Source organism: Tachysurus fulvidraco, chromosome 4 (genome assembly GCF_022655615.1).
Source record: "Tachysurus fulvidraco isolate hzauxx_2018 chromosome 4, HZAU_PFXX_2.0, whole genome shotgun sequence".
In the NCBI taxonomy this organism is placed as follows: domain Eukaryota; kingdom Metazoa; phylum Chordata; class Actinopteri; order Siluriformes; family Bagridae; genus Tachysurus; species Tachysurus fulvidraco.
This window is the reverse complement of record NC_062521.1, coordinates 30,982,754-30,999,010: the sequence shown is the minus strand read 5'-3', so window position 1 is coordinate 30,999,010 and position 16,257 is coordinate 30,982,754. Positions and strand designations below refer to the sequence as shown.

Sequence of the window (16,257 nt, the reverse complement as noted above, 5' to 3'; positions counted from 1 at the left end):
GATAGTGGGCCCTGCAGGAGCAGGGTTGAAGACAAGTAAATGACCTTAGTACAAATCATAGCTAACGCATACTACACTGAGCTAATGTTACTGTGAAAAATAAATGTATACAATTATTTACAACATCGAGTGCCAGAGTTGAGGTCAATGTGCTGCTGAGAAAAGTGCAAGATCTGTTTAACCAAAAATATAGTGAGCATATGTTCAAACACGTTTTAAGTCTTGACAACCTAATATACCTTCATGAATCCATGGCATTATTATCAAATCAATAACTTATTTGTGTCCATCAACCATACGATTATGACACCTTAACAAAATGAATGCTTACTGCCTGTACACTGGCTATCAACAGGATGGGAGAGTCACAATTGTCCAACTGTGTTACAATGTGCAATATGTACATGCATGTGTTTGCCTGTGTCTTTCAGAGGAGGCCGGAGGTACTGGAAGGCTCCCCTACCAATCCCTGGTGAATCAGGGAATGACAATTAAAATAGCTGGAGTTCCCAACAGGCTTACTTTCAAAAAGCCATCCTATTATGGAAGGAATCAGTTGGAGGCCATTTTGCAAAATGCTGATGAGATTTCATTTGAAATCAGTAAGTGAGATTAACAGTGGTTGTGTTTCTCCACTTGTGTTTCGGCAGATCATTTGGCTCTATGTAAAGTGGGGAAAATATGTTAACTAAAGAATAATACAGGCCTACATGTGAGTCTATGTATAGTGCTGCACTCTAAAATTGGCCGGGTTCTTTTTGACCCATGATGGGTAAATATTGTACGGAGCACATGCTGGGTTGAAAAATTACCCAATGTTATGCAACCATGGGGTATAATAACCCAGTAGTTGGGTTAAAACAACCCGGTATTGGGTCAATGTTAACCCAGCGGTGTGTTCTGTCCAATATTTACCCAACATGCATAAAAAAATAACCCAGCCATTTTTAGAGTGTGGGCCGGCCATTGCATTTCTCTCTGTCCTTTCACCCCAACCAGTAGAGGTAAATGGCTGCCCATTCTGAACCATGGTTCTGCTTGAGGTTGCTGCCTATTAAAAGGAAGAAAAAAAGGTACAAAAGTTGTACCTTTTCTCACTGGTACACTGACTTTTAAAAAGATCCAAAATGTACCATTTAGGTACAGATATGTACCTATGAGGTACCAGTATGTTACTCCGAATACCTTTTAGGTACAAAAGTGTACTCTTGAAAAGGTACTGCCCCAATGACAACTTTTTCTGTGAAGTATTTTGTTATGAATTGGTGCTATAAAAAATAAATGTAATTCAATTGAAACAGACGCATACAGAATCTATAACCTGAGTCTATGACAGTTTGTAAGGGATGTGAGTCATGTGACACTATTTCTCAGTTGGAGTTTCCTCATTATAGTGCAACACATTTTCTAAAAAGGCACCTCTCCATAATATCCTATAGCTGTTTGACTAGTGATTGTGAAGGCCCTTGGCAACGGTTGAATTCTATGTATAAAATTCCTGTGAATTATATTCCTTCATTAATACTGCTGTGTGATTTTTTTTTCCTCCTGTAATGCACGAAGACCAATTATTTGTTATGCTTATGCTACTAAGTGTTTTTTTTTTCCCTAAAAATATCAATCAGATGCAGCACAATGCAACACCACTGACACAGCAGAAAGAATGTCAGAGGCCATGGGCGCAGAAGGTACGCTGAGTTGTTATATATTTATTTAAAGATAAAATAAAAACATTAAACTTAAGAAGCATCGTTTACTAGATATATAATTTTGGTCATTACACTGCACATTTGACCACTGTACACATTATTGAAATAATGAAATGAAGTCAAAAGATGAAATCTGTGTGTGATAGTTTAATATCTTCAAATCAACAGACACAGCAGATGTTGTCCAGATGCAGTCAGCAGAAGACATTTTAGAGGCCATGTGTGAAAATGGTATTTATTTTAAGTCTGCCATTGACATTGGACACAAAGAGAAAAGCTCACTTGTTTAAAAATTACAATTTATAGATACAATATTTATTCAGGTGACATTTAGCATAATTTATATGGTTAGTATTCTGATAATTTTACACTTTGAATTGGCTGTTGAGATTTAGATGCAAACACTGAATGATACTGTATCTATTTCTAATCTACAATTTACTAATTAACTATTGACCGTATAAATGCTGACAAATTGCATTATGAATTTGTAATTTAGATTTAGAATTTATATTAAGAAGTTATTGTGTTGTGTTTTATGTTCTTTAGGTACAGAGCTGGAAAAACAGTCCTCAGAAACAGCCACTACTGTAGCCATCATGATGACTGCAGATGAAGGTATCTTTTCAAATTGGGGTGATTTTTACGTCCCATTGAGAATAATAAGCTCTTCCTCGTAGTAGACTAGGCCAAGTAGACCTGGTCTGGAGGCAGCAACATTGATAAAAACAGGTAGTTTCAACAGATTACACTACTTTAACAAGACCAGATATTGGAACAGAACCATAGACCACAACATTTTAAAAGGAAAACAATCCAGTAGACAGTGACCCATTGTGACAAATCAGACTCCGATTCTTTCATTTAGGACTACGGCCTACGACTGTATGAGTTATGGCTTTACAGTTAGTAATAAATCATAAACCTGCATCAATGTGAAGTAGAGCTGAAGAACAAAGTGGTGGTGAGAGTTTTGAAAATTGAGTTACAGTACACTTCTGAACCAGGTTTGATTTACATATGTTCCTGAAATGTTTTCCTTGTTTCAGGGCTACACTAATGCCACTTTCTGAAATGGGCCACAGGAATTCTTCTTTGTTGACCTGCTTGTATCTTATGATTGAGCGTCAGCAAGATGGGTATATGCAATACCCACATTTTAATTTGGCAATGGTTACAAACTGGCTTGACTTAAAAATATTTGTTTTTTTATTAGATAGATGGAAACAATCTGTGCTGTGTCTGCCACGTCCATTTCGATGACGAAGAATGCTTCAAAGAAGTGGCGTTCATGGTCACAGTGTGCCAATCATGGTCACACACTGCATGTGGTTTTAAAAAAAAACATGTGTCTTAAATGCCAATGTCAAGACACCATGTAAACACCCCAAAGTGCTGCATCAGTGATAGGAAACAAGATAGGTTAACAAGATGTTTTATGTTCCAACTTGTTTGAGTTGTTTTTACCTTGTTCATGACCCCATCCCTACAAACACACACACACACACACAAACACAAACACGTTTTTTTTTTTTTTTAATGTATTAAGTTCCATTTAAAATTTATTGTACCGATTATGTACAGAATAAAACTGATTTTTCATTCACTCTATTTATTGTTGTCATTTGTTGGCACCATAAGTGTGGTCCCCTTTACCTGGGACATGTGGGGACCAATTAATATCTATTATACTGAATTTAGTCCACAGGTTGTAAATGATAAGTAGCCTATCGTTTCATCTTTTATCAGTGGTTCAATATGGTTGGGTGTTGGCAAGGATCTCACCATACTTTTCAATACAGTGAGTCACAGTTCGATTTCATGTATTGATTAGATACTTCACATAACTTTCACTTCTTTTTCACAGTCTTGCTGTCACTGAGAGGTATTTGGCAAAATGGATATCGAAAAGTTGGTTAATGTCAGAGCAGTAGTGATACTTGTGGATACTTAGATATACAGTTGAACAGTACAATTTAATTTTTTAAACGTTAAATATAATGGTTGCTATGAACGATGATGAGGATGATGATGTTATATCCATCATGAGTTTAAAAAACTGGCTATGTTCAGTTGTAAGGAATGTTTTAGAATGATTAATTAATTTCACATCATGTGTCATTTTGTGTTAAAAGTAATCAGTGACAACCCAAGAAACACAATATGTGGTGTTCCAATAATAACACAGAGATGCATTTAGTGTGTTCCCAAAATAACACTGATTGTGTTGTTTTAACACATCTGTTTTCAGAGTGTAGGTATTACTCTACAGTATGCTGTAGCATTCATTAACAAAGTTTTAAATAATATATACTGTATACTACAATTTACTATAGTATGGGTATTTACTACTTTAACTATAAACTACTTTAGTACTTTTTTAGGTGGGTAGAACTTTTATGACCGGACACACCTGATCCATAGACATTTATGGTATAGTTTGCATACTGCTCAGGCCTGTCTTTGTGCTTAGAAACTTGGACAAGAAGGAACATGAAACAATACATAGGCTTCATATACTAGATTTGGCATGACAGCTGATATGACAGCTGTCATTAGTGATATGAAATTATTAAAGGTTAAAGGTCAAAGGTCATACCTTCTGGTGTGGTAGATGTATGTCTTGACTCCAAGTAGTTAAAGAGACCCACTTTACATCCCACCACCCCCTCTCTTTTCATATTGTTTTAACACCATCATGCTTGGCTCCCATAGACAGATGACAAGTAATTAAAACAAGGACATATGTTTTTGTCTTGTTCCCGTAGACAGGTGACAAGTAATTAAAACAAGGACCTATGTTTTGTTGTTGTTGTTTTTTTTTTTAAATGGGGTTTTATGACCTCTCAGAGGAAGCAGTGTTGTAAAACAAGGAAATATGTTTTTTGCCTGGTTCCGAGTAGACAAGTGATAAGTAATTAAAACAAGGACCTATGTTTTGGTGTTGTTGTTTTTTTAATGGGGTTTTATGACCCCTCAGAGGAACCAGTGTTGTAAAACAAGGACATATGTTTTTTAAAAATGGGTTTGTTTTAACCCCCCTCAGAGGAAGCAGTATTGTAAAACAAGGACCTATGTTTTGTTGTTGTTGTTGTTTTTAAATTGGGATTTATGACCCCTCAGAGGAAAGTAGTGTTGTTAAACAAGTCCATATGTTTGATTGACTAGATAGAGATAGGTACTTGTTTGTACTTGTGTTTGATCCGGGGGTGTTTTGCGATAGGTTACCCCTCCCCTCAGACCGGATGGTTTTCAAATCAAGATTATGACACCTCTGTTGTGTTAGGAGCATCTCTCAGTCTGATCGTTAGTCAATGGGGGTGCTATCTATAACGTCACACACGCGCATCCTGACCAAACGCGACCCTTCCAGGGTAATTTCATTCTGACTCTTAGATCAGTCGATTGTTTTATCATATATTACATTATAATCTAAATGTTATATTTATTTATTTAATTCATTGTTTATTCATTTTTAGACAGTTGTATTGAGATTATTTCCGACGACGAGTCTCTTACAACGTCCGTGCTAGGCCTAAGAACGGTGGAACATCCGGAATCTATCCAAAGGTCGATAGCTGTAGTAACCCCACAGCTCAGACCAGTTTTACAAACTACGCGTAAGTTACACCATGAAAATATGAATGTTGTAAATCTTTCATTAACCTTATATGATATTTTAATTATTTAATTATTCATTCAATCCGTTGAAGAAAATTTCAACATTGGAGATGTCGGTGCTAACGTAACCGGAGGTGGCTTTGAAGGACAAGAAAATTTCAACATTGGAGATGTCGGTGCTAACGTAACCGGAGGTGGCTTTGAAGGACAAGAAAATTTCAACATTGGAGACACTCTTCAGGATTTTTTTCAGCTAAGGGATAGAATAACTGAAAACTTTGAGCATGTCTACAACGCACTACAAAACACTTCTGACAGTGAGTATGTTCAATCCTTGTGTAATACTCTGGAATCCTTAAATTGGTGTGTTATGGTGAATAAAGAATTGTTAAGACATTATTATTTTAGAAATGGCTCAGAAGCGTTCGAGTAATTCTCCCTCTTCAGAATCTAAAAAAATTCGAATTGAAAATGACCCTACATCGTCACATGATCTCTGCTTTGGTGAAACTTCTTTTTCAAGTAGTCTTCTTTTTCAACTTTTTCAAGTAGTCTGTTACAACGTGACCCGTACACAACCCTGAACCCCATTTTAACCAATGCAACACCTCCAGTAACCTTGAATGATGGTTTAAGATCGACACTTAGACATGATTTTCAGAGCCCTAATACGGCGTTGACCGATAGTTTAAAGGCGACACAAACACAGGTGCCTCATCATGATGTGTTCTTAGAATTGAATCAGAGTCTGTTAACATTGCAGAATAGTCTAAATGATCAAGATCAACCTGTGCAGTTAAATCCCTTTTTGATAGAAGCTGTAAACCAATTGAAAGATAGTTTTAACTTATCTAACGAACAAAGTGTCGTTAATGCAACACCTCCGGTAACCTGTCAACATCAAGAACCTGCATCTCAACAAGATTTACTTCACGGTCTTAATCAAAATCTTATTTTGTTAAATGACAATATCATTAACTTAATCAACCAACCTGTTAATGTTCTGCAAAATCCCGAAACTGATCATGAGTACATTCCTGAAATGGTAAATGATACATCAGTAAATGCGCCACCACCTAGTGTTGAAAATGTACCCTTAGATCACGTAGACAATGCGCCACCTAGTGTTGAAAATGTACCCTTAGATCACGTAGACAATGCGCCACCTAGTGTTGAAAATGTGCCCTTAGATCACGTAGACAATGCGCTGCCACCTAGTGTTGAAAATGTACCCTTAGATCACATAGACAATGCGCTGCCACCTAGTGTTGAAAATGTACCCTTAGATCACGTAGCCAATGCGCTGCCACCTAGTGTTGAAAATGTACCCTTAGATCACGTAGCCAATGCGCTGCCACTTAGTGTTGAAAACAATCAAATAGGCCATGGTGTAGATAGTAATATTAGGATAATTAATCGTGACAACTTCAATAACACAGAGATCATAAGAAGAGTGAATTTTTCTTCTATCGCTAATGTCAACAGTTTTGCTGAATTTTATAATTATGTTTTAGAGATTTTAAACAGCGTGATAGAAGTTGCGAATGAAATTATTTCACCTAAGGATTATGTCACCGTTGAAATTAGAGGTGTTACACTCAATGTATCATCTCACATTCAACTAGTCAATGGAGCCATCGATTTACAGTCTTTTTTGACCATGCTCGAAAATACCATTCAAAGTAATCGTGACATATTTACGGATAATTCGCTTGAACTGGTAGTACAGATAGTTCGACCACCTCGCGGTGGTATAGGTTGTAGACGGAAAGTTGCTACAATATTCAATTCAGAAGTTGTACAGAAGAAGATGCGACACTTGTATATTTTTTACAATAAAGACAACATGTGCTTTGCATTATGCATTACACAGCTTTTAAATCGTGATAAAAGCGATTTTCAAAATGAAAAGATTTCTAAACAGCTCCAATACGCTGTAGGTTTAACTGAAAACACACCGGTCACCTTTGCCGATGTGAGTAAATTTGAGCCACATTTACAGTGTAAAATTGTAATTGTGTACAAAACTAGCGATAAAGCCGGATTCTCTTTCTTTCAAACCAGCAAGACACCACATGAAAAAACGTTGTACTTGTTTTTGCATGACCATCATTATTACGGTGTTAAAAACATCATGGGATTTTTGGGATGTAGTTATGTCTGTCATTTCTGTCACTCGGGGGTTAAGGATATGCGGAACCATAGTTGTGCATATAGTTGTAACGTTTGTTGTGATGTAGACTGCTACAAACACCCTCAAAACATAACAAAATGCCCGGATTGTATGAGGTTGTGTAGATTAAAATATTGTTTCGATAGTCACAAAGCGTTGCGCCAGTCAGAAGGAGGTGAATTTTCTCAGTGCAATAGAGGATTCTACTGCAGCAAGTGTAATAGGGTGTACAACAACCCATTTGGTCTTAAACGTCACGTTTGCCCTGAGAGTTTGTGTCAGTTCTGTGGTGAAAAACTTGATACAGATTGTGAACACAGGAGTTTTATACAGCCTTTAAAGAGGGAAAAGTGTAATAGGAGATACATCTTTTATGATTTTGAAACTAGACAGGAAACGGGTACTCATATAGCTAATTTCTTATGCTGTATTACTTACCGTGGTCAGACATGGGTGTTTTCAGGTGACACATGCATCGCAGCGTTTTTTAGACATTTCCGCCATGGGAGATTCAGAGGTTTTACCTTTATCGCGCATAATGCTAGAGGGTTTGATTCATACCTTTTGCTAAACCATTTAGTGAAAGAAGGAATCACGCCCAAGATTATTGCACAAGGCGGAAAGATACTGTGTTTCACCGATACCGATTTCAACCAGAAATACATCGATAGCCTGTCTTTCTTACCCATGAAGCTTAACAATCTTCCTAAGGCCATGGGGTTCTCAGAAAAAAAGAAAGGTTATTTTCCTCATTTCTGGAACACGTTAGAAAATCAGAACTATGTAGGACCGTACCCCGAACCTCGGTTTTATGGTGTGGATAACATGATGTCTAAAGACAGGGAGGATTTTTTCAAGTGGTATGCGACGGTGTCTGACAAAGTTTTTGATTTCAAGAAAGAGATGACTGAATACTGTGTAAATGACGTAGACATTTTGAGAAAAGGTTGTATAGCTTTCAGAAATGAAATTCAAAAAAGTACAACGGTGGATCCTTTTAATTCTATTACGATTGCTTCCGTTTGTCTTAAGATATTTAGAACAATGTTTCTCGAAAAAAACGTTCTCGCCATTCCACCTCTCGATAATTACATCAACAGGCAGAAATCTTACTCAACACCTGCCATTCAGTGGCTCGAATACATTTCCACCACACATAACCTACCTATTCAACATGCTCTGGACGAAGGTGAAGTCAGGTTCGGTTCATATTTCATTGACGGATATTGTGAAGTGGGTCAGACGCGTAAGGCTTTTGAGTTTCTCGGTTGTTTTTATCACGGCTGTGAAAAGTGCTTTCCCTCATCAGCACCGCATCCTCTTAACCGCAAAGTTAGCTTTGGTGATGTCAGGGTTAAGTCGTTGGAAAAGATAAAGTATTTGCAAGACACACACAATTTGCATGTCACAACGCTCTGGGAGCACGAGTGGTGTGAAATGAAGGAAAACGACATGAGAGTGATAAACTTTCTAAAAGAGTTTGACTTTCCCAAACGTTTAATCCCTCGAGATGCCCTTTACGGCGGTCGAACAAACGCTTTGCATTTACACTATGTAGCACAACCCGTTGAGAGAATAGATTATTACAGTTTCACGTCACTTTATCTGTATGTAAACAAGTCGAAAACATATCCTATCGGTCACCCCACAATCATTTTTCGTGACTTTGAACCTCTGGATAATTATTTCGGAATAGTTCGAGCAAAAGTGTTACCGCCTAGAGGTCTGTGGTCCCCAGTTCTTCCGTACCGTGTACTCCTTTTCCCTCTGTGCAGAACATGCAGCGAGCAACAACTAAAACATTGCGATCATTCAGACCAGGCACGAGCTCTAACGGGTACGTGGGCCTCCGTCGAGTTAGCGAAAGCCGTCGAGAAAGGTTACCAAATATTAAAACTGTTTGAAGTCTGGCATTTTCCTAAAAGATCCAAAAACCTGTTTACAGACTACATTAAAATGTTTCTCAAGACAAAGCAGGAAAGTTCAAGGTATCCATCCTGGGTAGTCGATGAATCCACAAAACGTGAATACATTAAAAATTACGAGTGTAATGAGGGAATTGAATTGCAAGAAAATAACATTAACACATAAGGAACAGTTGTGCAGAGGCGGGAAGGAATAAACAAACACAGCAAAAAATACACAAAACTATCCATAGGGCAAAATATACGGGCCTGCAACACCCCCCATGGACAAGCAGTAAGGCGATGTCCTCCACGGGACATCCCCCACTGGAACAGGTGCAGGGCGATGTTGCAGGACACCGAAAAAAAAAGCAAAACCGGCTGGTGACATCCTCCGCAGGCAAGAAATGAGGCAGCAGGAAAACAGGAAGCGGAGCAGCGTCCCCCCCCCCCCAGAACAAATGTGGAGTGATGTCACACAAAAAAACAAAAGTCCGGTCTGAGTTTAGCAGAATCCTTCTGTCAGCGGTGCAGGGATAAATATAGACACAAATGCAGGATAGCGTAAAAATAAACTGATTTATTAGCTAAAAACAGGAACAAAGACATGACAACACACGACAAGAGACCCAAACAAAGATGACCAATAACGAGGATTCCGCACCGCTAAATGGCAACGCGGCATGGCTAAATGACCATTAACACATTAGGAACAGGTGTGCAGAGGCGGGGAGGAATAGACTAGGGCGGGGCAGACACGTGACACAGAACATAAACAAAAGCACATGGCCAAAAGGCCGGGCTGGATCCTGACATGATAGGTTTTTCCATCATTCCCTGAATAGAATAAACCTTTTACTGATTGCATATAAATATGTAAGATAGAAATCACTGTTCCAGCATGACCCTTTGCACAATGTCAGGTCCATGAAGTCATAGTGAGACATGTTTGAAGTAAAAGAACTTGAGTTGCCTGCAAAATGCCCTGACTTCAACCCCACTGAACAACTTTGGGATGAACTGGAATGCAGATATACATTTCAGAAGAATGGAGGTTATTACTTTAGTCAACACTAGCCTTGCTTCTAAGATTACACAAGGCAGTAACTGTACCTAGGTACAGAAACCCAGTTGTGATCCTGTTAATTCTGGTCTTATACATTTTATTAACTCCTCTTAAAAATACATTTCCTCTTAGAGCCCTAAATGTTTTTAGTGTCAGCATAACTGAATGTGTCATACTCCAGCCAGAGATTAACTATTTTTAATCCTGAGGTCAGGGATTAACATAAAACAGAATACTAATTCTAATAAAATAGACTACTTATACTTTCAATCACAGTAACACATTAATAACTCTATGCAATTTGCCATCTTAATTACATAATAAGTGAATAATTGTTCATTAAATCTTTATTAGTATAATTACATAACTACATTTTAACATTGTTAGGTTCTCATCAAGGGTGTGTATGTGTGAGAGAGAGACATTTATTCACACTACCTGCATTCTACATTCATTTAACCAAAACAGGCAAATAATAAAAAATCCTAACAATGAGAATAATAGGAAACAGGAAAACAGGAAATAATGTAAATGTCAACAATGTAATTGTAAATAATGTCATTTTTACATTTTTTAGTTGTGATATTTAGCAACCAAGAGCCCCCGAGGAACTAATTGGTCAAATTTCTGAGTTCACCAGAGACCCAACACTAATTCATTCCTGCTGAAGGCTTCAAACAAAGACTCGACCTTAAATCTGGCTGACACAAAGTAGCTCAGAGACGTTGTGACAGTCTCCGAGTAGCCCCAACCAAGGCAATCCCATGAATCACGGGCTGTTCATGTAGATGTGGCCCACAACTTATTTTTAATTTAGGTTTCTGAATGCCACTGCTCAAAACTGTGTATGCATGCCTCTACATTCTATATCTAAATCCAAAGGATCCATTCAGATGTCAAACACTTTTGCTATGACAATGATTATTTAATTCACCGGGCCACTCTGTCTATGTGCCTTCACACAGACAAACACACTGGCCAAATTATTGTGTACAGTATAGTGTACAGCCACTTAGATCTTCAAACTCCAAAATTGTGTCTTCACAATTGTGTATGTAAGTATCGTCCTGCACCAAATCCATAAATTACTTGAATTGCGCTATGTCTATATCAGGTCTGAGTGCTCTCTCATTCATTTCTAGGTGAGAACTTTCTCTCTGGTCCCTGTTTTTTCCCCCACACTTTTACTGTGTTCAGTCTTGTTGTAACAGTGCTATTCTTTTTCTGATAATTTTTTTGGAGTACTCATTCTTCCATTACTCCTCTCTCCCTCTCTCGACCCATACAGGCCCCACACATTGTTTTTAGTGTTTCAAGGTCTCAAGCACACACAAACAAACACACACACACACACACACACACACACACACACACACACACACACACACACACACACACAGTTTGTTCACAGTTTCTACAACTATATTTCAGCTGAAACACAGTGCGACATTTATTTATAATGCCAGCATTACTAATTTCTTAATAGTGCTTTATAATCTATAATCAAAGTTAAACAATATTCCAGAGAATAGGAATGGATGGGCAGAGGTAACTTAAACACAATGCCTACCCTGAGTCTGTACCAGCATGACAAAAACAATATAAAAAAACAAAATAAAACACAATACCACAGACACAAAATCTCAATGTTTCTATCTATAGCAACGGCTCATCATTCATTACACATAAGCATTAAACAAAACAATCAACATAAAACATATATGGGAGCAAGGATTTTAGCCATCACCTGGACTTCTCTCAACCTGGATCTGGGACTTTTATTTCATAATTTCTCTCACTTAATCGCCTGTATTCAGGAATTTGACTGTCTTTCAACACACTTCAATCATTAATCTAAGATTCCGATCATGCACACACCCACACTACTGACAACAACCAGCCTTAGTTATATTCACAGTAAAAGTTTACACAATCTTTTTTTTTCTTTTAAACTTACTATCTCTTTGTTTTGGATTAATACAGAGCTGATCTGTGTCAGGTCAGTGCTGCTGTCACCTCCCACGGGTCACACAGGGCTAATGCAGAATTTTCATTAAACTTTTTCTGAAAAACCTACACTTTTATTGAACTCTGTTTGATTGTTTTTTTTTTCTAACTTGGTGTTAGAAACTTTTAATGCATTTCGATTTGATTTTATTCTGATTTTTAATTTATTAACCAATGAAGAATTTGCTTGTGATTTGAATCCAATCAACATCAGCTTTTGTTCTCTGATTCTCACCCAAGTTGTCTTATCATTTGTTACACATATACAATTGTATTTGTGGGTTTAGAGTAGTCCCTCAAAATTCACTACATCTGCCTGCCTCGCTAAACAAATGCTTAAACTGCATTTGCACCCAACTCTCCTTCACTTGGAAAATATTATTAATAAAAGAAAACTTTTCTATAAAAAATGGACTCCTTGAAAATAAAGGGGAATTTTATTTATTTGATTTGAGGCAAATGCCATATAACAGGTGTGACACCACAGCATCCAATCACCCTTTTATCTACAAGATCTTAGAAAAGGTAGCACAGGATTTCAATAAGTTTAACTTATTAACTTCTGTCCACTTCTGCAATTTCTATTACTACAATTCTGAACTGCCTGCACCCTACCTTTTAATTACACATGCTTTATTATTGCTATTACACACTAAGCAGAAATGACAGCCTCAGTTGTAATTTATAGCGGCAGCATCGTGCTTTGTAATGAAAATTACAACTGAGACGTTCAATTCTGAACAAGAAAGACTGTGCTGGTAAAATTACTAAAACTGGATGAACTGGAGATTTTCAAAGAATGATGTGTGTGAGATTATATATTTGCACTCACTATTATCACACACACACACACACACATATACTGTATGTATGTGTGTATGATAATAGTGAGCATATGTGTGTGTGTGTGTGTGTGTGTGTGTGTGTGTGTGTGTGTGTGTGTGTGTGTGTGTGTGATAGTAGTGAGAGATAATATATAATCTCACACACATCCTTCTTTGAAAATCTATTTTTAGTATAAGAGTGTGTTTACATAGCTAAAAAAAAGGTGTCTTCATTTGAATCTACAAACCAAACATTGGTTCATACTAACACGCTACCAACATTCCAGTACTAATGACTGATTGTTCAGGTACCATGGACTTGTTTGACCTTTGTATTGGAAGTATTGTTATGTAAAATAGAGGCATAGCACAATGACAGACACATTTGGGTGTAACAATGGGTTTTGCGTCAAGAGGCGGCAGATTTTTTGTTTGTATGTTTTTTCATTACTCATATAACATTCTAATTTAAGCAAATTCTTAGAAGTTGTGTTCTAAAATTTGGGACATATTTAACTTTTTTTTTTTAATGATTTTGGTTAGCATTAAGACTACGAGTACACATTCATAATGAAGTTGAAAAGATTTTCTAAAAATGTAAGATACGCATACAATATGTATGTATGTATGTATGTATGTATGTATAAGGATACTGTATAAGGATACTACTGATAATAATAATTATATAAATTATATAATAAATAATGTCTGTATAGATACAGATAAAGTCACTTGACACCACCTAAATATAGACCTAAACATTTCAAGTACTGAATGTGAATTTAGATATCTAATACATACTCAGTTTGTATAATTATCACTTTAATGAGAAGGTGAAAGACAATGACCACTTTTGAAATGCATAAGTTTTATTGTCTTAAGGTCACTGTTACAGTAGTAAATTTCCTGATTTGTGTGATTAACATATTTACTCAGTTTTATTTCTGATAATAATCTCTGCATTATGAAACACACCCATTATTGTTAAGTAGCATTAAAATAGTCTTTTGTCATGAAAAGGTGAAGATGCCTGTTGAGCTACACCTCTAACCACTCCTAATAAAGCCTGCTTACACTTCGGGTGAACCAATTGTCATGACAGACTCTATTGTCATTAAGGCTATTACTGACAGAGTTACAGGGACAAATTTTCATGTTGAAATTTGACAGTCATGAGTTTCAAGAATAAAACAAGGTAATGTAGCTCTTTTTTATTTATTTCATATTGGTTTTTATATAGTTCATGGAATCAGACTTGTAAAAATAAATATAACAGAAAATTAAATTAAGAGGATTAACTGTTAATCTTATTATTATATTCATTAGTTAAATGTACTATAGTTTCTGATTAATATTTTAGTTGCTAAATACTATTTTATACATATGATACAACTAAAGCTCTGATTTTTGTCTCATTCAATATCAACAGGTTTGATTTTTCTAAATATGACAAGCTCAGTTTTGCTTATCTCACTATACGTAAGTAAACCTGATATTTTAAGATTGAATGTGAATCTATTAAATATTTACAAAGCAAATACAAAAAGTGTCTGCAAATATTATTATAATGTAATAAATAAATACTTTATCTTAATAAATTATAAATCATACTTATTTGTAACAAACAAATGTATTTTTTCAAATTTGAAACATGCAACAATAGTGTGTGTGTGTGTGTGTAGAAAAGAGTAATTAAATTGATAGTCACATTTGATTGTGGTATTTCTATTCCATTCATCATTTTACACTTATTTATATGTATATGGCTTTTAACAATTCACATTGTCTCAAAGAGGCATTGCATAAGAATAGAAGCAGGTTTTAATGTAATATACTATGTGAATTCTCTTCGTACATTAACTGATCTATTGAATGCCAGAATGTAAGAGATTTATTGATTAATTTTAGAATTAATGCAAAATTGCGTGAACAAAACTTATTTCAGTAGATTAAATAATTATATTCTACACTTGTAACAGTATGTCTATGGCTTGGGCTCAGTGCATACACAGCACAAGCACAAACAACAGCAGAAACAACTACATCTATACTGAGTAATGCTCCAACAAGTACAATTCTGGATTCAACAACTACAGAGAACAAAACAAGCCCTACAAATGTACCGTCCACTACATCAACAGAATTTACGAATACAAATATAACTCAAGATACAACAGACAAGGAAACAACAGAATTATCCACCTCAGGTTTGTACACAACACAACCTACAACACCACCAACATCAGCAGAAACAACCACATTGACAACAACTAGCACCCCAACAAGTACAATTCCTGAGACAACCACTGCAGCAACTGAAGAATCCACTACATCACCAAACACTTTTACAACTGAAACATCCACTACAACATCAACAACAGAATCTGCCACCACAACCTTGGACACAACACAACCTACAACACCACCAACATCAGCAGAAACTACTGCAGTGACAACAGCTGTTATCCCAACAAGCACAATTCCAGTGACAATAAGTCCAACAACTGAAACATCCACTACAACACCAACAACAGAATCTGCCACCACAACTCCATACACAACAAAACCTACAACAACACCAACATCAGCAGAAACTACTGCAGTGACAACCACTGTTACAACTGAAACATCCACTACAACACCAACAACAGAATCTTCCACCACAACTCTACACACAACTCCATACACAACACAACTTACAACACCACCAACATCAGCAGAAACAACTGCAGTGACAACCACTGTTACAACTGAAACATCCACTCCAACACCAACAACAGAATCTGCCACTACACCATTGTACACAACACAACCTACAACACCACCAACATCTGCAGAAACAACTGCTGTGACAACCACTCCAACAACTGAAACATCCACTACAACACCAACAACAGAATCTGCCACCACAACATTGTACACAACACAACCTACCACCACAACAATGTACACA

At 36.7% G+C, this 16,257-nt stretch overlaps 1 long non-coding RNA gene across 1 annotated transcript; it reads left to right on the top strand.

Annotated features, from left to right (window-relative positions):
- Positions 1–1,504: 1,504 nt before the first annotated feature.
- On the top strand, positions 1,505–2,322 carry LOC113645429. The gene is made up of 3 exons (XR_007140387.1): positions 1,505–1,688; positions 1,878–1,940; positions 2,259–2,322. It is a non-coding gene; the product is annotated as an uncharacterized LOC113645429 (long non-coding RNA).
- The last annotated feature ends 13,935 nt before the right edge of the window (positions 2,323–16,257 follow it).